The 27713-nt window shown below is 38.2% G+C and overlaps 1 protein-coding gene across 1 annotated transcript in view; it reads right to left on the bottom strand.

Annotated features, from left to right (window-relative positions):
* Positions 1-737: 737 nt before the first annotated feature.
* Positions 738-27713, bottom strand: part of LOC136863059 (uncharacterized) — a 303511-nt gene continuing 276535 nt past the window's right edge. The window contains exon 11 of the mRNA XM_067139388.2: positions 738-2715. The gene's annotated coding sequence lies outside the window, so the exon portion shown is untranslated. The remainder of the gene's footprint in view (positions 2716-27713) is intronic.

Below are 27713 nucleotides of genomic sequence, written 5' to 3'. Positions count from 1 at the left end.
CTCAAAGTTCAACAGACTGGATACAGCAATTAGAACTAATTTGTATTTCTCCCACATTTCAGGAAACTGAAGATGTTTTCAAGGTAGGAGAATTACTAAAAAATTAAGAGTATGCTTGCACTACAAGAAAAGAAATGTGCTAAATGGATATTTTTATAAATATGAAGTAGGTTTCCATTGATTAATGCAACAAGTGTGTCATTTCCTCTCCCTTTCTTGCCTTCTCTGCGGTATAGTAGCAAGTAGATACATTATTTTACACGTAAATAAAAACACAGACATCAAAAGATGTTTCTTTTCTTTTTACCTGTATTTCTCAACTTAAAGGTGGCTGCTTGTTGTTGTTGCTGCTACTATTGAATCCTTTTCTTTTTCCCTAGTGGTTTAAAGTCACGCTAACACATCAAAGGTTTTCAGTGACACCAAAATGGGAAGGGCTAGGAATAGAAAGGTAGCGTCTATAGCCTAGTGTGAAAATGGGAAACCATAGGAAACCATTTTCAGGACGCTGCTGACAGTGGAATTCGAACCCACCATATTCCAAATGCAAGCTCATAGCTACGCGACTAACTGTATGGCTAACTCGCTCGGTCTACTGAATTATTACAGACCTTTGGGAACCTTGGATGCCAGACTGAAAAATATCGGCCACTGAAATATTATATATGATCCTCTTTTATGAGTGTCTGCTGTTCTAAATGATGATGATGATGATGATGATGATGATGATGATGATGATGATGATGATGATGATGATGATGATGATGGTGGTGATAACTGTAGACCTCGGATAGTGTGTAGTCATTTTGATTTTTGTCATTGGGGCTGCCTCGTGTCTACTTCAATATTTTTCTTTTTCTTTTTTGCTAGGGACTTTACGTCGCACCGACACAGATAGGTCTTATGGCGACGATGGGATAGGAAAGGCCTAGGAGTTGGAAGGAAGCGGCCGTGGCCTTACTTAAGGTACAGCCCCAGCATTTGCCTGGTGTGAAAATGGGAAACCATGGAAAACCATTTTCAGGGCTGCCGATAGTGGGATTCGAACCTACTATCTCCCGGATGCAAGCTCACAGCCGCGCGCCTCTACGCGCACGGCCAACTCGCCCGGTCAATATTTTTCTATACTAGAAACTGGAATTCTGATGGGTAACCTACAGCAAAGTTTTCATTCATTTCATCGGGTAAATATGAAATCTGCCACGCGAGATCATTTGTATGCTGACGGTGAACAGTGCGGGGTGCCGAATGGACTATTTCTTCACCCTTCTAATATCTCACCACTCTACCAGGTTTGAACACAAGATTAAGATGCAGAGGCCAATATTCTACCACTGATCCACAGAATGTTTAGAGTTTCTCATTTTATACAGATATTAAACACAATTTTGGTCCCAAAATAGCTGAAAGTGTTGAAAACTGGTATGAACAGAAAAATCACTCTTGTGTGTTAAAGAAAAGTGTAAATTTGTATCATGTAATTATAAGAAAACCAGTATTTTGGTAACTAAGGAATTATTCCTACATACCACCAAAATGTTTCAAAATATAAAATGAAACTCTAATTTCACTCCTAGCATCTAGTTACTTAAGCTATAATGTGGACACCAAGTATGACTGTAGGAATCAACGTGTGAGAACCTAAATTCTAAGGTTTTACTATTCTGCAAGTTTGTCAAATGTGCAGCAATGTCATCAAAAGAAATGTAGAAATCCAATGGCTGCAACTTAATTCAATGTCACTTAATCATTAGAATGCCAGTGTTCTGTCAATGCTTTTTGTTTTTACGTCTGGTTTTTTGTGACTGTTCCACAACAGTATATACAGCTTTTATATCCTTAAAAACATCAAAATCCAATAATGCAGTATTTTATAACTACTGAAGGATAGAATAATACTAATGAAAAGATTAAAGTCCCACCCTCCACCCCTGCCCCCTTCTGACTTGTCTTTTCTAGTACCTTCACTTACATTTACACTTACATATACACTTACCTATATTGTTACGGGAGATTCTGTGAACTCTTATACAAACTCTGCTTCCAACAGCAGAAAAGAATAATCATAATGGAAACTTTTCTCTTTTATATAAATGAATGGTGCCTGCATGTGATGTGCATTTGTCACATACTTATATTGCTGCTACTTTCTACCATCCAGTTTCTCATTCTCTTAAGACATATTATTGCAGATGAATGACAAATGAATCTTTTTATTTATTAAATGACCAGGCAATGTGCTTCTTTTAGTGTTTTTTGAACACTTGAGTATTTTTTAAATAGTTTAGTACCCACATATTACTTATTGTATTATCACATACCTGATACTAGTATCATGAGTTTGTGCTCCGCACATGAAAGCACAAAATAATATAAACACACAAAGTTTAAAATAATGGGGATAAAAAAATAATAGATGCACAGCCTATGTAAAGTTAAATCAACAATCCTTCACTTTGGTTGGATCTTGCACTAAAACAAACAGCACCTACTTACGTTTTACTTGAGTTTAAAGGCAGTATTAGTCATAAATGCCATACGTTTCATAACTCTCCCTAGTATCCTTCTAATAACAATTCTCATTACTAGTAAAATAATCACCAGTAAAATATTTTTCCATATGTGCTCTTACTGTACATTTATGTGAGTGTTGAATTATTCATCATTTTCTTATTGGTTCTATTCATCATAAATATTTCCCTCTGCTTGAAATACCTGAAAAAAAAAATGAAAAAAGAGTAATATCAATTATTCATACAAAAATATAAATTAATGCAGAGCTATGTGAACATAAGAACTTTTTGTAAAAAAAAAGTTAATTGTATGTTAATTTTACTGATCAAGGGAACGTTAATGGCAGAGTGCACAGACATTGTAAGTCCAAAAATCATAGTTCAGAGAAAATTCAAATTGAAAGTTTCTGAAGTTGCAGTTAATTACCACAACAACACTATGGTTGTACTGATCTGTAGATTAATTGAGGGAGTCCATCAGATACAGTCATAAGCAGGGCTAGGATTTTGACGACATATCTTTCAACTGATTCACGACAGACATTGCTAACTTGTACAGAATTCCCAATCATAGTTCCCACATTGTAGAAATGCTAATTTATTAGGTCATTTTTTGTCATTTATGCCATTTTGTATTTTTAGGTCATTTTCTAAATTATACATTATTATTTGGTCGTTTTATGGAATGTATTAGGCTATTTTATACTTTCTGAGTAATTTTCTTACATGTTTGAGGATTTTGAAGCATTTACGCGTGTGGCGTTAGATACTGTCACAACTTTAAGCGAGGATGAATACGGAGACGTGAGAATCTTCATAACGCTTTGTCAATCCGGGGACTAAAGAAACTTTGCTCACCACTTACTTCTTGGAAATCTCCACATTCCAGGAGATGCACCTCCAATTGGAGAAGTCTTCCTCGTGAACAGTCAAGATTTTCTTCTGAAGACGTGGAGCAAAGTTCTCTGCAAAACGTAAAGAATTTCACCTTGTTTTCTTGACATGGCAAAAACCCAAGAGCTTACTATAATGTCTATAAGATAAATAAGGTTTATACCAACTCGATTAGTAAATTGATTGTAAAATTTTATTTTAAAATTTATGTGATTTTTTTAGTTTTTGGATCATTTTACTGGATTTTTGCCATTGTTTATAGATCATTTTTGAATACTTTTAGGTCATCAAAATCCTGGCCCTGGTCATAAGCTACCTGTCTTGAGAATCTGTGTTCTGTATAGTGCAATACAGACACTATAACAAATGAATAAAACCATTGGAGAAGTTACAAGGACTTGTTATTCTCTCCTGTTCTGTTTTATGGTAATCTTCGCTAACCCACAGGAAAATAGTGCTTGCTATAAATAAACCCTGCTGTTTCAGACTGACAAAAATGAGGACACTCAGTTTATCAAAGCTTTGGAAAATGAAAGTGATTTTTCAATCATTGAGAGTTTCTGGGAACCTCAAATATAAGAATCAGTATCTGAATAAGGTAAATCTAAATAATGTAAAATGTTATCCATCTAACATGAAGTAACTTGCACTTATCTCTGTATAAAAAGATAATGGTTTGAAAATATTAATTTATAAAGCTGCCTCTGTGAATCAATGGTAGAGTGTTGGCCCCCAGATCCCAAGATAGCGGGTTCAAACCCGACAGAGGTAGTCGGGCTTTTGAAGGGCGGACAAAAGTCCATTCGACACTCCATGTCGTACAATGTTGGCATGCAAAAGAACTCTGGTAACACATTTGGTGTTTACCCAATAAAATTCATTAAAAACTCAGCCATAGATGCCCAAGAGAGTTTCGGTTTACTCTGTCTGCTATCTAGTAGGCCTAGAGTAAAACAGAACATCAAAATTGATGAGCAGACAGCCAGATAGTGTCAAAAATAGAAATGTCTGCACACGGTAGCTGAGGCCATATGATTATTATTATTATTATTATTATTATTATTATTATTATTATTATTTCTTATTCTTTTTGTTTTATGACTGCATAGGATCACTTTAGTCAGTTCATCGTTCACGTCTCTTTGAAGGATTGCTCGGGCTTTGCGGTCCTACCAGTACTTCTTCAGATGCTCTGATCTTCGTGACCTTTCCTCGGTTCAAAATATGCATGTTGTTTGTTTGTTTCGCATATGGATGAAGTGGAGGTTTGTAGTCTTGAGTTTTGTATTCAATTTTATCTTATTTGTGGTATCTTCTGTTGTAAGGCCTATTTACTTCAGATACTCTCTTACTTCTCTGATCCATTTACATCCTGTTGTGGTATTTTTTGAGACGAGATTGTGTTGTACTAGTTGTTTCAGAAGTCTCGAATCCTGCATCCTCATGATATGTCCACAGAATCCCAGTCTCCTCTTATGCATAGTATCTGTAATGGGTCCTAGCTCTTTGTACATGACTTTGTTAGGTATTATCCGCCACTGTCCATCTTTCTGGTATTTTTTGTTGATGAAGGTCCTTCCAATCCTCCTTTCAATTTTCTGAAGTCTGTCAGTCTTTGATTGTTTATTCAGGTGAAAAATTGTTTCTGCTGCATATGTAGCTTAAGCTTTTATAACTGTGTTGTAGTGTTTTATTTTTGCATTTATCGATAGACATTTCTTTTTGTAGATATCCCATGTTAATTTTTGTGCTTTGCCTAATCTATTTGTCCTTGTTTGGATTGAGATTTTTTCATTTAGGTTATGTATTATTCCTTCTCCAAAATATTTAAATTGAGTTACTATTTAGATGTTGTTACCATTTATGGTAACTTCTTTTAGTTGTGTTGGTTTTTGGGGCATAAATTCTGTTTTTTCAAATGATATTTTGAGGCCAATTTTATTTGCAATGTTTTGAAGTTCTGATATCTGGGATTTTGCTTCTTTTATGTCAACTACTAATGGTGCTAAATCGTCAGCAAAACCCAGGAAATTTGTTTTGATTTCTTGGCGAATATTTATTTTTGGGGGACATTTCCTAAACCATTCCCTCATTATCATTTCTAGAGCACAATTAAATAATAGTAGTGAGAGCCCATCACCCTGACGTAATCCAGTTTTAATTTCAAATTACTAATATTTCACCCTTAAACTCCACTTTCGGTGTTAGAGTCAATTTTATCAAGTTTATTAATTTGGCATGTAGTCCAAGGTGTCTACAAATTTCAAACAGAGATTCTCTATGGATGCAATCGTAAGCTTTCTTGAAATCTACAAATTTTATCACCATATCTCTGGTTCATCTCCTGTTATAGTCTATTATCAACTTAAGACTCATGATCTTTTATTATTATTATTATTATTATTATTATTATTATTATTAATAATTTATAAAAGCAGATAACTGTTTTCATCATAGAATGTAGTCTACACATGCATGTACATGTTAGTAAAGTATGCTATTACATCATATTTAAATGTGAAGTTAGTCATGCCAACTTTTGTCACCAAATGCAATATTTAAAAATATTCATCTGGTTTGTGACCATCTCTCATGTAAGTTGACTATTTCTTCCTATCAAGTAAAATCAACAAAATGAGAATCGGAGACAATGCTGGAGAAGAAACCGAAAACACGAAAGAGAAAGTTATAAAAATCAATGGTCATAATATTTTGTAAGCAAAGAAGAAATAGAGAAAGAACCTGCCTGACAGACAAGAGGGAAAAAATGAGTTAAAACAGCCACCATGGGCCTGACCATGTACTTAGTACACAGAACTGATAACCACGATGCCTTAAAGTTGGGGATATCGATCAGGTTTTTAATTTTATTATTATTAACAAATACATCACAACTGGGAAATATCCTGGTGGCAATGGTCACTTACAGTAGTGTGCAATGTACTCACATCATAAATACTACATAAATCATCTACCTGTTCTCCTGCTTCGTCGGTTATCATGATCGGCTACCTGCTGCTACGTTTATTTCAACATTAACGCCAGCATGTGATTCATTCTTCAAATTCTACTTCATCTACTCGGCCTGCTGGTTGTGTACTGTGCAGGTATTTGCTCCCTAACCTGCCCTGTTCTACGTCATTGGCTGCATCACAGATCCTTCTCGATCTTTCTTGCCACTGTTTCCAGTCCTCTATAGATGTGTGTGCTAGTCAGGCAGTCAGGCATCGAGCGAGGAATACAGTGTGTGGAGGGAGCATTGACATCGATGTGGCTCGTCCGCACATACTTATCTCTTTCTGTCAAACTGGAACATCTGACTTGTCAATGCTGGGCTGGATGAGCAAAATTAATTCTACCTTACAAGTTCTACTGGAACTCTTTACTCATTTGCCCTTCAGGCAGCATATGTAGTATAAACTTTATGCCATTTTTCATGGTTTATTGTGTTCTCTCCTTTTATACGAGAACTTTGCTCCTAAACAAATAAACTTGTTCTTGCATCCTGCTTGACATTACGTGTGGACAAGAACAGGAAAGATGAACAATAAGTGTTTCTACGGAACAAATGCACCTCACATGTGTGTACAATAAGTTGAGCAGCCAGACTCTTCCTTCCTATTTCCTTCCCCATCTCACATTATTCTCCCTTTTGGTCAAGATTGTTATTGTTAATTCATTTATACTTTTCTTGTTGTCGAAGTTTTACAAATTAACCCTGGTGGTTTCATTTTTACGGTGGCCTATAAGAGGATTGAATGTTGAAAGCTATATTTTTATATAAGCATTTTTTATTGTGTTAATGCCATGGTTTCTGAAAAAACTGTGATAACGTTTAGTGACTGATCCATTCAAATTCTAGTAATGATTCTTAGGAATCTATTTTTCTACAAACTTTTACCAATCGTGTTCAGAATAAAAATAAAAAAGGTATATAGGTGGATGTTAACCAAAGACCCAACGGCTGTAGCCATGTTGAAACACCGGATCCCGTGAGATCTGAGAAGTTAAGTAACATTGGGCGTGGTCAAGATTTGGATGGGTTGCCACACGCTGTTGGTGGGGGGTAAGGGAATGGAGGAGCGGAAAGGAACTGGCCACCCTACCGTACGTAAACTCTGGCTCAGGCACACCTCTGCGGAGGTTCGGACCTGCCTTAAGGCAGAATACACCCTTACCTTACTTTCAAAGCGTGTTTCTTCTTGCTGTAAAGATGTTTTATTCTACCTATTGTTAACTTCTAAAGTATGAAAATATATTTTGCTGGTAGTTTTGTTGTTATGAAAAGTGTGCCTATTCTAATTTTTCCCTCACATTTCCCCTCTTTAATTGTTCTTACCGCAGATAATGCTCTGGAATTTCAACACTGCTTCGTGTTGCTCTGCTAAGTGAGTATTTGGGTGTATGGCTCGGTCTTGAAATACAAGTTTAGTGCGTGCTTTCTGACGAAAGCACCTTGCGGTCGTGGTGTTAAAACTATTTCATAGGTAGTCACCTATTGAACAGCAAGGATATTTAATGTCTGCATATTCTATTACTGTTTCTACCCCTGGTAGGGTAATGTTATTTTTCGCAAGATAAAATTAACTTGCTTTTATTTTCTCACTAGATCACAATAAATATTCTTTCCAAGTTGACGGGGTTTGGGGTCGATATCTCATGGTCTCAGTGACAGTATCAAAACATCTGTGTCCTCTCTTTGCCTTAATATTGCTTGGTTGGTCGAATAATAAGATTACTAGTAACTACCCACAAGTGTACTTGTACATGTGCAATTCCATAAATAACATATGATAAAATCGCCACGCAATTCCATGATTTAGAATGTTAAACTAGTAGTATTTCTTGTAATAATTTCCTTCAATGGACTTGTTGTTGTTGTTGTTGTTGTGGCATAATTTTTCACTCTACTTTATTAACATTGTAATGTTTAGCTAAGAGTAAGATCAGTCTATAGTATTGTAAGCTGTAGTGTTAAGCACGGGAAATACTCAAGTTGTGTGTGAAATGCATATGATGACGCAGGATTTAGAATGTTATATTAGCAGTATTTCTTGTCTTATTTTCTTTCCATGGAACTGCTTGTCGTACTCTAGTTGTTGTAGTGGTGTTGTTGGGTAGTTAGTTTTTAACTTTACTTTATTACCACTTGTAATATTAAGCTAGTAGTAAGCTCAGCCTATAGTATTTTAAACTGTAATGTTAAGCACTTGAAATATTTAAGTTGTGAGTGAATTCGTATATAAACACTAGTGTCCAAACGTTCAGCAGGGAAACAGGAGATAGACCGCAAATCGCACGACATATGCACCTACCAACCTTACATGTTCGCTGTGTATAGGAAAGGAGTGTTCCCTGCTTTGACTAGCGGTGTAACGGCAAAGTAAACACAGCCAGTGCCTGCGCCCCATATTCCCTCATATACAATATTATATAGAAGGAAGGATCCATCTTTCAATACTCCGTTGTTAAGTTAAACCAAATAGAAGTTACAACCTGTTCATTTGGGACCGGTTTCAACACATTTGAACTTTAAACCATATTCCCTCAGTCGTGTTTGTCCTGGTATAGTGTGTGGAGCGTAGCCCCATGGTGAATGTGACAACATAATGGCACAATGATGCCATTTGGACCCCGTTTTGCAGGTTAGAATACTTGGCCGCCTGGAAGCAGGCTAGACACAGACCACAGTCGGCGTATCCTTGAATGTGCCATGAAGTGTCATTTCCAGGCTTTGGAGAAGATTTCGAGACACAGGAGATGTTAGTCATAGGCCAGTACCAGGTCGACCAAGGGTAACCACCCCACAGCAGGACCAATATCTGGCGTTAACCGTCCAATGAAATCGGAGTGCATCTGCAAGAAAATTGTCGGCTGAGCTTGCAGCCATCTCAGGCGTTGCCGTTTCCTGGCAAACTGTGCACCGGAGACTCAGAATAGCAGGGCTGTTTGCCCGACGTCCAGCGGTGTGCGTCCCACTCACTCCAGCACAGAGATGGGCCTGTTTACTGCGGAGCCGTCAACATCGAAACTGGACCGTGAATGAATGGAGGTATGTGCTCTTCACAGATGAATCCCGCTTCAGTTTGCAGACCGATTCCAGTCGCAAATTAATCTGGAGAGAATCGGGTAGCCGATACAACCACAGGAACATCGTGGAACGGGACCAATATGGTGGTGGTGGCGTCATGATGTGGAACGGCATCATGTGGAATGGCCATACGGACCTGCACATCTTCATGGGTGGTCCGAGAAACACTGCTAGCGCTCTGAGATACAAGGATGAGGTACTGAGACCACATGTTCGACTCTTCAGAAGTGCGGTTGGTCCAGACTTCCTCTTAATGGACGATAATGCCCGACCGCACTGCGCTGCTCTGGTGGACGAATTTCTGGCTGGGGATGACATTCATCGTATGGACTGGCCAGCGAGATCTGCGGATCTTTGCATTAGGGAGATAAATTGCATCCCGTCAGCCTCCACCGAGGACCCTCCAAGGCCTTCGTGTTGCCCTTTAGGAGAAATGGGATCAACTGCCACAAGAGCTCTTGGACCATCTGATAGAGAGCATGTCATGTCACTGCGAAGCATGTGTGGCCGTTAGGGGGTAACCATACACCCTATTAACAGCATATTTTATTATGGAAGACATTGCCAAGTTTTGTTAGTAGTTGTCAAAGGTGTACCTTTAGCTGTCAGAACATTTCTGACACTGTTTCTTTGGACAAGTTGTGTGACATATGGTGTGCGAGTCAGCTTCCATTTGTTCAGCAATCTGTCTGACATTCCTATCAGGCGGTATGGCCTCGTTCAGTGATTATGCTTAACTTTTGGACACTAGTGTACTTTCTTGAGAGAGACCGAGAGAGTGCACGTGCATGCAATCCTCTTCTCCCTCATCACTAGTCACCCAAGGTACAACATATCTTACAAGGGAGTTTGTGCAAGTTGGATCATGATTGTAAGAAAGTTGTGACACAAGTGAACGTGCGTGATGTTTAGATAGGAAATATTGCAGGGCGAGTCGGCCATTAAGTTAGAGGTGCGCGACTGTGATTTTGTATCCGGGAGATAGTGGGTTCGAACCCCACTGTCGGCAGCCCTGAAGATGGTTTTCCGTGGTTTCCCATTTTCACACCAGGCAAATGCTGGGGCTGTACCTTAATTAAGGCCACGGCTACCTCCGTCCCTCTCCTAGGCCTCTCCTATTCCAACATCGCCATAAGACCTATCTGTATCAGTGTGATGTAAAGCAAACTGTAAAAAGAAAAAAAAAGAAATATGCATAAGTGCCATCATCAATTACATTGTCAGTTACAAACATTTGATTTGTAATTCACTCATAAGGGACCAGGTCTAACATCGTATCACAATAATTGCAGTCCCTTTAGTTAAACTTTCCTGGTGAATTGTTTCAGAATAAAATTACTACCTGTATTTTGTAGTCTAAATTGGCATCATTCAAGGTTATGTGATAAAGCTGCTGGAGCGACATCTACAAGAGGTGCCGAAATCAATCAATCTGGGTCTTTTGTTGGTTTCTGTAATGGCTTATTGTTTGAAAAATATGAACAAACAGGAAGTAAAGGGTGATGTATGGGTGATATATCTGCCTAAATATAGTCACCTTGCTTGTTGAAGCAAATATCCCAGATGTCCATTCGAAGATGGATAGCCCAAGCGAACAACATATTTGGCGGCAGAACAAATCTTCAACGGTGTCTTGGAACCACTATTGGTTGTGAACCAGCATCCCTTGATTGTTTTTCTTTCTTTATTTTCTCAGAATGCCCAATGTGTCTGACCTGGTTTTGGAGTATCCTTACTCGCCATTACTGAAGCTAGCGGATACGTGCTTCCAAAGATACTGGTGATTTATCAAGAACAAAAAGGTCAATTTGTAGTGGGAGTATCACAAAACATGCTCCAACTACAAAAATCTGGTTCAGGTGATTCTGAAGTTCAGCCAAACACCAAACAAATCATGATTCAGTTCTTTAAAGATGTCTTCATACCAAATGCAGTGTGGGAGTCTCTTCTTCTGGTTGACTCAGTCAGCACATATTGGAATGGAGCACATATAAATACCATCAAGCCTAAAGACACAGTGTGTACATTCAAGGTCATCCCTCCTGGATGTCCACCAACCTTTCGATGTGCTATATTTTCGTCACTTCATGGCAGTGCTCAAGTGGGTGGAAGACCACACTATCCTGAACAATCTTCAGTTCACGTTATCGACAAGGGATTCTATTTCATTACTGATGTGCATTATACGCAATGAGTTCTGTTCTCCTGGCTTTGCAGACTTCTGCCCCGGGAGGTTTAAAGCACTGCCAGAACAGATTTTAGGTGTTGAAATGCGATGTGTTTTGGAAGACTGCTGAAACAGGCGTTCATGAAGTGCTTGTATTGTGATCAGCAACTCTGCTTCTGGCCTTTTGTACTCTGTAGACATGTTCATCCTCATAATCTTTTACCAAGAACTACCAAGAACCCATTTTTTGAACTCTGTATATGAAGATGTACAAGGCTATGGAAAGCATGTAAATGATGATGGCATGCAAGTTTTGCATATTTATTGTCTATACTCTCAGATGAACCACAACTTTCCTACAATCATGAATGCAACTTGCGCCAACTCCCTTGTTAGCAGTTGGGATGATTTTAATGAAGCTTTTGTAATCAGAAGGGATGACCCCAGTGATGAGTAAATGGAATAAGTCCTCTGCCTTGACTTCTAACAAACTTAGCCTCTTCGAATATTTTGGAACGACAATGATAGTGTTCCACAAAATCTGTTTCTCTTTTCTTCCTTTTCATATGGCATTAATTTCCTTAAATGTGGGATGGTTGAGAATATACCTGACTTCAACTGAAATGAATTGTGAATGGATGACACTTTTCAAATCTCAGGCATTTGATCTCAAGTCCGTTAACCCTTTTATCTTCATTGTCTGTTTTCAGCAGAGCATTACTTCAGATGCAAGTTTCTGCAGATCTCTGAAGTCAGAATAATTCAAATACTTCACACTGTACGTCAAAGGCTTCTTAGAGGTCATCTGGATAAGAACACCCCATTACTGCAATATAATTAACCTGCTTCTAGGTGACATACAATATATGAGCAGAATAAAATACTAGTATCTTAGAAATAAGCATATTCTCTATTATTTAGACATATATTACTTGTACATTAGCTAGAGACATTTGAGAAATTTCCAGGTAAGGCATTAGCACTAAATTGGGCATGATTAGATATACACTCTTGTGTATTAAGCCAATAACATACTAGATGGATTCAGAATTTGATCAATACTTCCCTGCTGCAGCTGATATCACAGTTCAGGTACTAATGTGTATATTGTGTGCCAGAGAGCGCAGCCAGGTGTGACTAGCACACCAAAAAATAATATGCAATGCATTGGATGTGCGCACACATAGACCCACACACTTTACTCTGAATTATCAGTATATTACATAACACTGGCACACTGCCTAGTCACTAATTCAACCAGTCTTTCCACAGTGTTGTTTACTAGTAAGAGTATCTTATTGATGTAATATTTAAGACACAGGCCTTTGAAGATCCAAGATTCAAATCCCAATGCAAAGAGTTGTAATATTTCATTGCTTTTTAAATTTAGTAATGTCTGCAAGAATATCCAGATACACTCATTTGTGACTATAAACCTTTAGTAAACAGCCATCCAGGGATGCAGCATGCTGGGAGCAAACACAAGGGTGGACTGATGTTGTCTTACCTTCTGTTCCTGGTATGAATAGTCATCAGTTTATACTTCAATTCTATGGTATTGTAAGTTTTAGATGTAGTTATCACAAATAAATCTATCTCTGCTACAACCATTAAATATTTGAAGAATGCTTGTCAAGCAGAGCATTTTTTTTTTTTTTTTTTTTTTTTTTTTTCCTACAGGCTCATTATAAGTTTTCCACCAATAACCTCAAGAGACTCATGCTAAAGTTTTCCACCGCTAACCTCAACATTTGGTTTAATACACAATGCCTAGAATATAATGTCAATCCAAAACATGTGATCATAACAAACACAGTGAAAGTGCCAAGAGAAGTGTTAGTACTGAAAAAAAAATTCTTGTTATGAATGATTCAAATTGAGCCGCCCTCTAGTGCTTGCCTTCTGGTGTTATTCAGTGTTTTGTCCTTGACTATGTGCAACCATTTTTGTACAGTTCAGTTTACGCTGCTCACTTGACCTGTTGAGATGTATTCTTTCTGTTAATCTTGTTCTACTCTTGTGTACAATAAACCCGCACTCTAAATTAACAGGCATCGTGTTTCACCTCACAACCCACAACATTATTAATAGGTTATGGGCCCAGGTATCGCGTGTGAGAAAGTGAAATTGTAGAAAGACGCAAAAGTGTGGTTACGTTATCTGGAAAATGGCAAGAAAGAACGAGAAATGGCGTGGTCTGCGACAATACGCATTGAAATGCTTTCAAAAGACAATTATGACACATGGAAAATTCACATGAAAGCGTTACTTATTAAAAACGATACGTGGAACTATGTGAATGGTGCGAAAGTGAAGCCCGAGATAAATGCAGAGAATACGACCGCAGTAATGACGTGAGAATCAGGAGATACTAAGGCTATGTCAGACATACTTCTGGGAATCTCTTCAACAAAGTTGAAACTGTAGACGTCGAGAGAACTTTGGCAAATGTTGGAAAGTGTCTACCAGTCCAAAGGCCCTGCGAGGAAAGCTTATATGCTGAAACAAATAGTGCTTCAAAGCATGAATGAGGGCAACGACATTCGTGACCATCTGCGAAGATTCTTCGATGCTATTAACTGACTCTGCGATATGGAAGTGCCGATAAACGACAACCTTCTGTCAATATTCTACAGTTTACTGGCAAGTTTTGATAATTTTTGTATCACTATCAAGTAACATGAGGAACTCCCAAGTCCCAAAACATTGCGCATAAATACAGTAGAGGAAAGTGACCCACGATTGAGTAATCGACAAACATGTGTGCAGAATGCGATGTTAGCAAAGAAACAGAACAATAAACAACAGTCAGAACTGTGGTAAACCAGGTAAATCGAATAAGCATGACAGTGACAGTGCAAAAAAGCCAGGTCACAAAGCAGCGAAATGTCAATCGAGAGTGAAAAGTGACCAAAACAAAAGCAAGACGGAAAACACGTCATAGTACACTGCGCCAGTTTCGAGAGTGTCATGAAACAAACGTCTCGTTGGTCCATTCGACAGACAATAAACTGTGGTGTTTGGATAGTGGGTGTACCGCACACATGGCCAAGGATATTGACAGTTTTATGTGTACTGAATCAAACAACTCTGAAATGTTGAACCTGGCAAACTCCTGTTCCACGAAAATCAGTGCCAAAGGCATTGCACAGTTGATGATACCAGTGAACTAACGGCGATAAGACAGATGACTTGAGTGAAGTTTTACACGTGCCAGATTTATGAACCAATCTTCTGTCAGTCGGGAGGATAGTTGATAAGGATTATCGTGTGACATTTGATGAACACAAGGCAGAAGTTAACAAAAAGGACGGCAATGTAGTTTTGCACTTGGATCTGGTTGTTGGACTATGCTTTGTGAGTGATTCACGTGTGATCGAGCTGCAGAAAACTGCTCTGGCAAGCTGTGACGAAAGGAAATTTTTGATGGAGTGGTGCAGGAAGATGGGACATCTCAATATCAAAGATCTTTGAGAAGCAGCAAGAAATCACACTGTGCAAGGACTTGAAATTAGTGACTATAACTCTGTCAATGAATGTGAGATTTGTTTTCAGGGGCAAATGACACGTCAGCCATTTCCTAAATTGTCTCAAAGGAAATTTGCTCCTGGTGAACTCATACACACAGATGTGTGTGGGCCCATGAAGATCGAATCAAATGGTCGTGCCAGATACTTTGTTAAATACATCGATGACTCTACACATTGGAGTGAAGTTTGTTTTCTACGAAAGAAGAGCAAAGTACTTGGTGAATTCGAGACGTTCAAAACCATGACTGAGACACAGTTCATCAAGAAGATAAAGTTCCTGCAATCCGGTAATGGAACAGAGTATGTCACCAAGCAGTCTAACGACTTATTGAAGAGCTCCGACATTAAACATCGACTGACGGTCCCAAATAACTTGGAGCAGAACGGGGTAGCCGAACGGAAATCCACATCGCACTCTATCTCCTCCAAAATACTAAGAATATTCTCTGGGTGCTCTTGTGCATGTTACGATCATAAGCGGCAGCCATGATGGAAACACTAGAGTATTTGTTTACATTAGGTGACAGAAGAGAGACTTTTATACTGCACGCCGTATGGGAATAGAAAGGTAACTAAGTTGTTCTAAGGTTAGCCAATAGATGGCAGGAACATATACGAATGTTTCAAGACAGATCAAATATATTCGATCGTAGCACTGACGGCGCAAAGTTCAGGACGAGTATACTCGACTGCAGCACTGGCGGCTCACTTCGCGGAGGACGAGTATACTCGACCGCAGCAGTGAAAGAGTTAATCTACCCGGTGTTAATTGGTGGTGTGGTCTATCATCATGCAGTTTCATTGGCCCATTCTTCTTTGAAGGTACCGTAACTGGTGAGATGTGTCTTCATATGTTGCAAACATCGATTTTACCTGCCATCTGAGAGGTGTTTCGAAATGAAAGATTTTACCCACAACAAGATGGCGGTTTGCCTCATACAAATATGTCAGAGCCTACTTGGATGAAAATCAACCTGGATGATGGATAGGTCGAAGAGGAGCTGATGAGTACCCACCATGGTCTCCAAACTTTACACCACTGAGCTTGGTAGCTGCAGTCACTTAATTGTGACCAGTATCCAGTATTCAGGAGACAATGGGTTCGAACCCCACTGCCGGCAGCCCTGAAGAGGGTTTTCCGTAGTTTCCCATTTTCACACCAGGCAAATGCTGGGGTTGTATCTTAATTAAGACCACGGCCACTTCGTACTCACACCTAGCTCTCTCCTGTCCCGCCATCACCTTAAGACCTATCTGTGTTTGTGCGACATAAAGCAGCTTATATAAAAAAAACTTACAGCTCTTGACTTCTACCTATATGGGACCTTGAAAAATGGACGAGTTCTGAACGAGCTATGAGAAACCATTGAGGCGTCCTGTGCGGCTATCAAACTGGCAACAATGACAGCCGTAGTTCGGTCGGCAGTTCAGCGGCATCACCGTCGTTTGGCTACTAAGGGGGGTTATTTGAAACGCATAAAATAACCTTTCCCCCCCCCGTTCAAGTGTTGAAATGGTATGTCATTTTGTTCCATTAATATTGATTATCAAAGAGTGTGTACATTTTTCTACATCCCTCTGTATTCATTTTGTGGGCTAATTTTGCTGAGGGAGTTCTTGAATACGATACCACTAGTCTGATAGGAATTTCAGGTTTGTGTAGTTTTTGCTGACCATATAATCATGGACCTGTGCGTCGTGATGAGGATGAAATGGTGATGAAGACAACACATATACCCAGCCTCCGTGCTAGTGAAATTAACCAATGATGGTTAAAAATTCCCAACCCTGCCGGAAATCGAACCCGGGACCCCTATGACCGAAGGCCAGCACGCTAACCATTTAGCCATGGAGCTGGACATAGGGAGTCAGAACACATCATAAACTTAGCATTAACTGTCTCTTTATAAAATCTGTGTTTCATCCGCTACTCTCTTCATTCACAAATACCCCGAAATAATCCATTTCAGGGCATTCAAGGGTCAGATTATTATTTGACATAGCTAGGTTTACTGCTTGAAATGCATGCATCTTTGGCGTAAACTCGTCGTCCGACTACGCGATCAGTCCTAGGTCAGTGCCATTTCTTCCTCTCTCTGGCAGCAAATCACCTCTATCAACATTAGTATAGGTAATAGATAACAATAATAATAGGCAATAGATAATCAACAGACTGTTAATGCTAAGTTTATGACAAGTTCCGCCCTACATTTAACAATATTGTGTGTTTAATTTAATCTTTCTGCTGTTAATCATGTGTATGGTTTTGCATTGTGCATAAATATAATAGGCATAGCCCATAATGCAAATGAAAATTTCTAAGCACCTTCTTAATAGATGAATTTTTCGCCACACCATGTGAAATCGAACCCTGGATCTCAAATATGAACTGTCTCGAACACTGTAGGAACAAACTGGTGAGTTAAAATATCATCTCAAAATGTTTCTGTAGTTAATGCTTGTATTTTATGTTTATGTTTAAATTGGCGATAATATCTGATGAGGTTGTAGGCTGAAAAAATTCAGTACTGGGGTCGCACCAGCCTGTCAGAGAATTCAGCAGCGAAAAGGTTGACATGTTTGTCCACATGAACGTGAAGATTTTCAGGAGCACAGTACATGCAGTTGTCGCAGTTCACTGTACCGTTCAATTTGAATTGCGTCTCGTCAGACCAGATAACCATCCCTGCAAACCATTCGTCCTCGCGAAGCATGCCTTCAAACCACTTGCAGTTCTCCATGCTTCAATCTGGGTCGTCCTTGTTCATAGCGTGCAGCGATCTTGGAATGTACACTTTCGACTTTTCCAACTTCAGAATTCGTCGTACGGTTGATTGGCTTACTCTGCTTTCACGTTGATGTATTCACAAAGACGCACACAAAATGGTGTCAGTTGCATACATTCATTTATTTACAACTTAACTTCACATTAAACACACACATCAACAAACCACCATTTTTAACAACTGCCTATCACAAAGCACAAGGACTGCAACCGCTGCATGTCAACTACCAACTCTACAAAACCAATTCACATACTTCAAACACGACTTCTACACACGTCTCATCAAAACAACTCCTGTTAAACAATAACTCAACTCTACCATCAAGACTGCCTCTTATATATATGTTGCCTGGCCAGGCTTCTAGAAGGATGTTACACAACATATCTTCTCATAAATTCTAAGAGTGCCTAATACAGTTAGGTCCAAAATAATATCCCCACAAATTTTACTTAATGCATGTCAAAACAACAACAAAGAGGCTATATTTCATTGGTTTACTAAACTTTCTTTTGTTTAAAAGTTAAATTAAGTTGTACAGAACATATTGCATCAAAATCAGCTTACATTAATATTTTGTGTGTCCACCTCGTGCCTTTTTAAGTGCTTGAACTCAATGGGTCATTGACTCGACAAGTTTTTTGAAATGAAATATACAATAGTTAGTTACAAAAATTGGTACTAGATGACACTTGCATACTTGGAAGTTTCATTTCATTCCACCAGTTGTCTTTAGTTTGTTTTCCCACCAATTTTCTGTCAGCTTTTGTTTGTTAAGCTGAACTGTGTGAAAACCTAATTCCATAAGTATCCAGACAGTTTTTATATTTATCTATTGTGCTATTTAAAGCCTAAATAACAATGACTTTGTGTTACCATGGTTATTCATACAGGGTATAGTGCGCATTGGTATCACCCAAATATCACTATAAAATTTGTCACAAATGGAACATAATAATTGCTTTTACACATATCAAGTGAAAAATCCCTGGCAAATTAAGAAATATTTGATTTTTGGAGAATATTATGTATACGTACTTTACCACTTTACAAGTACATTTGGTGTTGCGCTCACAGTGACACACGTATGTCTTTTGTCTTACACTTTCAACGATTTCATGTGTGGATTTCGTGTGTGATATCTGTGTTCGCTGAAGTTCTTTGCTTTTTCTTTGTTTTCGTTTCATTGCTTCACTTGTCAAACATCATCATTTCATGAATTGTATCGCGATATGCAATATTTAATAGGCGACAAAATGGTATGGCCAATGTACATAAGAAAAATTCAGTGGACTAGTGATTTATTGGTCCAGGGATCGAGCTACTTTTGTCGAACAAAAATTAAAATATTTATTGGTCCAGGGATCATGCTATTTTTCTGTTGCCCTCCATTTTGCTGTTTGAACTGGCCGCTCTAGTCATATGGACAAAGATAATGAGAATCTACAGACATAGCACTCCCATTCCACGGTGCTAGCCCTGGACCTGAAGAAAGTAACAAAAGACGGCACCAGCAGCGCAGTACGTCATAAACCAGTCCTGTCTACAAGCCTTAAGTATGTTTTCATATTTCTCAAATAGCGACGGTATTTCTTAATTTGCCAGGGATTTTTCACTTGATATGTGTAAAAGCAATTATTATGTTCCATTTGTGACAAATTTTACAGTGATATTTGGGTGATACCAATGCGCATCGTACCCTTCATACAAATATTTGGTTTCACAGGTTATGGGAAAGAGAAAAGACCTTTCTACAAGGAAACAAGGGATGGTTTTTAGGACTCAAAGCAGAAGGATTCTCGAATAGGGAAGCTGCTAGGAAATTATCAACTGACCACAAAACTGTGGGAAATATATTGAAGAAACGATCTGAAACTGGGAAGTCAAGTTTGAGGTACAAATGTGGTCGGAAGAAAATCTCCAGTCCCAGATTGTGCAGGGCAATGAAAATGATGCCAAAGCAAGACAGGAAACTGAGTTCAAGGCAGATTACTTTTAAGATTGAGCAGGAGTTTGGGACCTAACTTCCCATCAAACAGTGCTAAGATGCTTTTCTGAACTCAACCCGAAGAAGAAAAAACCTACAAAGACAGCCCTCCTAACACAAAAATATGTTGAAGAAAGAAAAAGGTTTGTCGATCTGTATGAACACTGGATATCCGAGGACTGGAATAGAGTGATTTTTTCGGATGAGAAGAAATTTCATGTGTATGGCAATGACCGTGGTTTGAAACTGTGGATGGAGCCAGGAGAGGAATTAAACAAAGATTGTGTAGTGGAAACAAAGAAGTTCAGTGAAAGTGTAATGCTGTGAGGAGCAATTACTGCTAAAGGAGTGGGAGGAATTAAGGTTTGCGCAGGTTCAATTACAGGGTTAAAATACTGTGATATCCTTAAAAATGAGGTAATAAATACAGCAAGGGATCCTTTCAGTGGAGAAAATCTTGGGCCTTTCATTTTCCAAGATGACAAAGCTAGCAGTCACCATGCTAGGGTTATCCAGGAGTGTTACGCAGATCCAGGTATTGAACGGTTATGGTGAGCCCCAAATTCTCTCGACATGAACCCTACTGAGAATTTGTGGGCAATTATCTCTCAAAAACTAAGTAAATATTGTTGTACAAGTAGAGTAGAGTTAATTGAGAAAATTGTTGAAGTCTGGTATCATAAAATTCCACCGGGTACATGTGAAAAACTTGTTGAGTCAATGACACACCGAGTTCAGGCCCTTAAAAAGGCAAGAGGTAGACACACAAAATATTAATGTAAGTTCATTTTGACGTAATATGTTCTGTACAACTTAACTTTTAAACTAAAAAAGATCAGTAAACCAATGAAATATAGCCTCTTTGTTGTTTTGACATGCATTAAGTGAAATTTGTAGGTGGGGATATTTTTTTGGATCAAACTGTAGTATTTTTTGCTACTTGCTTTACATCGCACCGACACAGATAGGTCTTATGGCGACGATGGGACAGGAAAGGGCTAGGAGTGGGAAGGAAGCGGCCGTGGCCTTAATTAAGGTACAGCCCCAGCATTTGCCTGGTGTGAAAATGGGAAACCACGGAAAACCATTTTCAGGGCTGCCGACAGTTGGGTTCGAACCTACTATCTCCCGAATACTGGATACTGGCCGCACTTAAGCGACTGTAGCTATCGAGCTCGGTAAACTGTAGTATAGTTATAATGTAAATAACATTCTACAACCATCTAGTGTCAAAGATACGTTATTCTGGAGGTTACAGTGTGTTGCACAATGTTACTGCAGATTATACATCATATACAGATGTAATAATAAATTGTATACTATTAATTACAGGTTCTTACATTAACTAAACTCATATATATATTTAACGTTAAGAATTTCATTCTTCAGGTTCCGTATTGAATCAAGATTCACAATAAACAAAGATAAAGATAATATCCACCTTTTCAATACTATATATTACGTGAAAATTTTACTTTTTTGTTAAATCATCACGTTTTTGTACATCTGGTACCGGTTTCGACAAGATTCCATGCCATCATCAGCCAGGAACAAATTACACAAAGACAAAATACATTGATCATGACTCCCATAGTAATATCACAATAATAGTTCAAGAAATATACATGATAAAGCTAAAATGATATTTATATATACAAGCTGATTGTCAGTGAGATAAAAATTGGTTGTTTTTCTATAGGGTGTACACCTTAGTATTACTAGTTAAAAGAATGACTAGTTAAAAGAAATTAATTCTACTTGTAGCAAAAAAAACAATTGTCAGCTTTTGATCTATGTTGCTTCTATCTGTTGAACAGTCGGATTCATTTTATAAGGCTTTATGGCGATGTTTGACATATTAAAAGGAAGTGAACAAACACTTAGAGTGTCCCATATGAATAAGTGCACATTAAAAAGTAAAATTATTCTAATGGGGCTGCAACTTGGACTTAACAAATGAAGAATTTTAATGTATTGTCCAATGTAACCAATGGATTAGTTGTCACTGCAAGTTGATATTGACATGCAAAGTGTCCATTGGAAAGTTTTATGTATCGGTTTGTACTCTGATATGTTTGTTTACATCGTATTAAGGAGTAGGTTGAACATAGTAAAGTAGCCGAGGTTCTTGTTGAATTGGTACTTGAAGAAAGGCTCTTATGATGCGAGTTGTAAATACGCGATTTAGAATTACGTAAACCCGGAAAAAATATATTATTAAAGGAAAAGGAATATAAGACTCACCTCAGGTGCCAAGTTGATAGCAGATGTAACAGGAAGGAACTGACAGACTAATTAGCAAGTTCAGGCATCGCTCAAAATCTAAACTAGCCTACTTAAAGAAACAACTAAATCAAAAACTTTTTCAAGTTTTACATTCAACTGTAACATCCATAAAATTACAAACATATTCAAGAAACACAATATCAACATTTCTTTCAGCACTAATAATAGAAACCTAGACATTTTACATAACTCTAACTTAATTAACACCTCCAACCCTTTTGATAAGTCAGGTGTCTATAGATTTCATTGTAACGACTGTCACAGTACTTATTTCAGACAGACCGGTAGATCATTCAAAATCAGATACACAGAACATGTAAACGCAATCAAATACAGAAAATTTTCCGCAGTAGGTCAACATATAAACGACTATAAACACAAATTTTATGGCTTAGACCACGATATAGACATCACTGAAATAATAAATAAAGGCACCGTACTTGATTTAACTGAACAATTTTATATTTCACTTGATCAGTACCATAATCCAAACTTTAATCTCAATGACCTTTCTGAAAAACCCACGATTTTGTTTGATACGTTTATTAAAATATTCAATAATCTTAATCAATCAATCTTCAAAACTATACATAACACACTTACATATTACCTGTACCGCCGGCCGCACCCACCTGATTATAGCCCCACCTCTACCGTGCTTCCCCTTCCTCCCACTTAGAAACTCCACCCCTCCCCAACCCCTCCGAAGGTCCGTCCCTCGACATTTAGTCTGTCAGTTCCTCCCCGTTACATCTGCTATCAACTTGGCACCTGAGGTGAGTCTTCTATTCCTTTTCCTTTAATAATATATTTTTTCCAGGTTTACATAATTCTAAATCGCGTCTCATTTCTTATAGGTTCCGTCTTGGTTCAGGACCTTTCTAGATCAACTTATGTATTTACAACTCGCATCATAAGAGCCTTTCTTCAAGTACCAATTCAACAAGAACCTCGGCTACTTTACTATGTTCAACCTACTCCTTAATACGATATAAACAAACATATCAGAGTACAAACCGATATATAGAACTTTCCAATGGACACTTTGCTTGTCAATATCAACTTGCAGTGACAACTAATCCATTGGCTACATTGGACAATACATTAAAATTCTTCATTTGTTAAGTCCAAGTTGCAGCCCCATTAGAATAATTTTACTTTTTAATGTGCACTTATTCATATGGAACACTCTGACTAAGTGTTTGTTCACTTCCTTTTAATATGTCAAACATCGCCATAAAGCCTTATAAAATGAATCCGAATGTTCAACAGATAGAAGCAACATAGATCAAAAGCTGAAATTTTTTTTTAGCTACAAGTAGAATTAATTTCTTTCAACTAGTCATTCTTTTAACTAGTAATACTAAGGTATAGACCCTATAGAAAAACAACCAATTTTTATCTCACTGACAATCAGCTTGTATATATAAATATCATTTTAGCTTTATCATGTATATTTCTTGAACTATTATTGTGATATTACTATGGGAGTCATGATCAATGTATTTTGTCTTTGTGTAATTTGTTCCTGGCTGATGATGACATGGAATCTTGTCGAAACCTGTACCAGATGTACAAAAACGTGATGATTTAACAAACATGTAAAATTTTCACATAATATATAGTATTGAAAAGGTGGATATTATCTTCTTTTTTTCCTTTCCTTTATTGTGAATATATATACACACACACAACACAGCACGTTTTGTGACATAACCTTACAAATAATACGATCATCCGACTATGTATATAACACTAATACTAATAAGGAGATGTAAACACTTCATAGTCATACCTCACAAGTCATAATAATAATAATAATAATAATAATAATAATAATAATAATAATAATAATAATAATAATAATAATAATAATAATAATAATAATAATAATAATACGAACTTGATACTTTTATTATCTACCCATGGGTTAAAGAATATAGTTTTCAAGTTATATCAGTCTATTACACTTGCGTCAATGTGCACCTTAATTCACAGATTTTTTAGGTAACCTAGTAAAATGTTGCAACACAGCAGCAGTGGAAGTTGGACTTGTTGATATTTTTAGTCGGCCAGACCTATTCTTATGCACATCCTGAATAGTACCGTTGGCTTCAAATTTATCCCAAATACGATAAAATGTTGTACGTGTCGGTGGCCAAGTTCTGTACAGATTACGCTATTGCCATTGTACCTCCATCATGTTTTCATATTTCCAGTACGACTTCAATATGGCCTTGTGTTGCTCAAACGACAATCTTACTTTATTTGTTGCTGTACTGTCATCTGCTGGAAAACGTGCACCAAGATTGTCATGCCATTCACGCGACCTTCATCACCTGTTGAGAAAACAATGGACTACACTACCGTGCAAGAATTGCAATGATATGTCATTTTGTTCCAAAGATATTAAAACCGGGCGAGTTGGCCGTGGGTTTAGGGGTGCGAAGCTGTGAGCTTGCATCCGGGAGATAGTGGGTTCGAACCCTACTGTCGGCAGCCCTGAAGATGGTTTTCCGTGGTTTCCCATTTTTACACCAGCGATATGCAGGGGCTGTACCTTAATTAAGGCCACGGCCGCATCCTTCAAACTCCTAGGCCTTTCCTGCCCCATCGTTGCCATAAGATCTATCTGTGTCGGTGCAACGTAAAGAAAAAAAAAAAGAGGTGAACATGGGAAAGGTTCAGGAATAGATGAAGTAGCCATAGGAATGATGAAGGCTGCAGGACCAGCAGGACCCCAATGAACTTATAGAATACTCAAGAGTGTATGAAGAGAGAAAAAGTGGGGATTATAATACAAATATCCAAGAAAGGAAATAAGATGTGTGATAACTACCGACGAATCACCAGTAACTCCCATATCGCCAAGATAACGGAAAAGATATTGGAAAGAAGAATTAGAAAAAAGGTGGAAAGTCAGTTACAAGAGGAAGAATTTGGACTCAGAAGTGGAAGGTCAACAGTGGATCACTCCGAGACAGATCGTGGAAGAAATCTGGGAATATAGAAAGGATATAGTAATGGCTTTTATAGACTTAGAAAAGGCATACGACAGCATCCTGAGAACAAGAGTGTGGGAATGACTGACACACAGGGGCATTGGCAAGGAACTAATAACAATGATAAAAACAATATATGATAACTGTTGCAGCTGTATGAAGACAACAGTGGGTAGATCAGAATGGTTTGGAATTAACAATGGGCTAAAACAAGGGAGTGTGTTGTCACCTTTACTATTCTGACTGCCATCCTTAAATTTTGAATTGGAGATTTGTTTAACAGATTAAATGTGACTTACTAGTTCTGTTTTGCCTCCGTGAGAAACGTTTATATCACACGATCATATGGAACAGAATGCAAATGTTTCGCCTTTCAGTGATCGTATAAACAAGGAAATTCAGCAGAATATGCCTCCCTAAAAGATTGATAATTTCGTTTCTTAGTTGAACTCATTACGAACACTACTAAAAATACTAAATCGCTTACAAATTCGGCACACAATTCCACGAGTTTCAGAACTACTACCGATGTTAGTCACACCCACACACAAACAAAGACTTTCAGCTGCTACGAAGCATGACGCAGTTACTAAAGTTGTTATATATAAATTCAAAGCCTGCTTACTTTTCACTGATTTCTCTTATTCAAAATCACAGCCTGCTACTTGTTTGGGAACATCTCAGTGAAGAGTGAATGAAGTAACATTTGAGGTCGAACAGGTGACTAAAGCACGGTGATAATCGATCATGTGATTATCGATACATTTACTGGTCAAATTTCAAACACTGCATCTCCTATTACCAGCTACTATCGAAACTCAAACAAATCCGATTTAACCGCAGAAAGCGAAAACAAGCGCTGATATTCAAAATCCATACAATAACGTTCATCCGTACAACCGTAAAACACACTCAAAATCCACATTTCACGGAAAAACCGGAAAACTTGGCAGGTATGCACTGGTCATATTGTTTCATATATATTACAATTCAAAGGTAATATAACGAAAATAAGGTGTATTTCCATGAACGTTTATCGGATTTCCAATGTCATTGGGCTCTTTACTCATTTTTATCATTAAAAAAATATCTTTCTTTCTTCTTTTTTTTTCCTTTCTTAATCTGTTTACCCTCCAAGGTCCGTTTTTTCCTCAGACTCAGCGAGGGATCCCACCTCTACCGTCTCAAGGCCAGTGTCCTGGAGTGCGAGACTTTGGGTAGGGGGATGAAACCGGGAAGGACGACAAGTACCTTGCCCAGGCAGCCTCACCTGCTATGCTGAACAGGAGCCTTGTGGAGGGATGGGAAGATTGGAAGAGATAGGCAAGGAAGAGGGAAGAAGTAGCTGTGGCCTTAAATTAGGTACCATCCCGACATTTGCCTGGAGGAGAAGTGGGAAACCACAGATAACCACTTCAAGGATGGCTGAGGAGAGAATCGAGCCTCCCCTCTACTCAGTTGACCTCCCGAGGCTGGGTGGACCCCATTCCAGCCCTTGTACCATTTTTTAAATTTCGTGGCAGAGCCTGGAATTCACTATTCATTATGGAGATGAATCCTGATATGAGCCCTGTTGTCAGGAAATGAAGACGTACCGAAGAGCTAAATGTGCAAAAACTAAATGACACACATGACAAGAACAGATTGAGATGGTTTGGAAATGTCAAGCAGAAGACTGCCGAAACAAGCACTGGAAAGACGGATGACAGGGAAGAGAGGACGACCAAGATTATGATGGATGGACTCTGTGAACAATGACTGGAGCACACTGTTGGATGATGAATAGTGGAGAGACAGAATGAAGTGGAGAGGAAGCACCTGGTGTCAATTGAAAAAAAAAAAAAAAAAGGAAAATGATAATGATTACCTGGAAGGTTCTACAATTAACATTCAAATATCCATGATAAGTTCTTCTTCTAGAATTAGTTTGAATTTGTTTGTTGTTACCTAAGGTTACCACGGTAGGCACAAAATACTATACAGATGTCCTTGGTACATCAAGATTCCAGAGTTCACCTGCGTTAACACACATATTACTGGGAGTTACCTGAGCAACTTGGAACACATGAAAGATTATTTACAAGTGATAAACATAACATAACCTAACCTATAATACATGAGCTATATACACATGATTAAACATAAATACATATTCTAACCTAAGACATATGAAAATTTGTTTTCAGTTATACACACACAACCTAGCTTGTGTCAGGCTGAGACAGCAAAAGACATATCTCAGAGTGCCCTTGTTTACCCCATAACACCGGGCACAGTGTTTCACCTGGGCATGTGACAATGCCAATTGCAGCACCCTGGAGGACTGGTGGCATATAGCTCTGTCTGATGAGTCAATGTTCCAGTTGTTTCAAACTGGACATACAGTTTAAGTATCGTGCAGGCCCCAAGAAACCATGGACCCCAGTTGTCAACAAGGCTCCATACAGAGTGAAGGTAGCT

Source organism: Anabrus simplex, chromosome 2 (assembly GCF_040414725.1).
Source record: "Anabrus simplex isolate iqAnaSimp1 chromosome 2, ASM4041472v1, whole genome shotgun sequence".
In the NCBI taxonomy this organism is placed as follows: Eukaryota; Metazoa; Arthropoda; class Insecta; order Orthoptera; family Tettigoniidae; genus Anabrus; species Anabrus simplex.
Note: the sequence above shows the minus strand (reverse complement) of the source record. Positions and strands in the feature narration are given on the sequence as shown.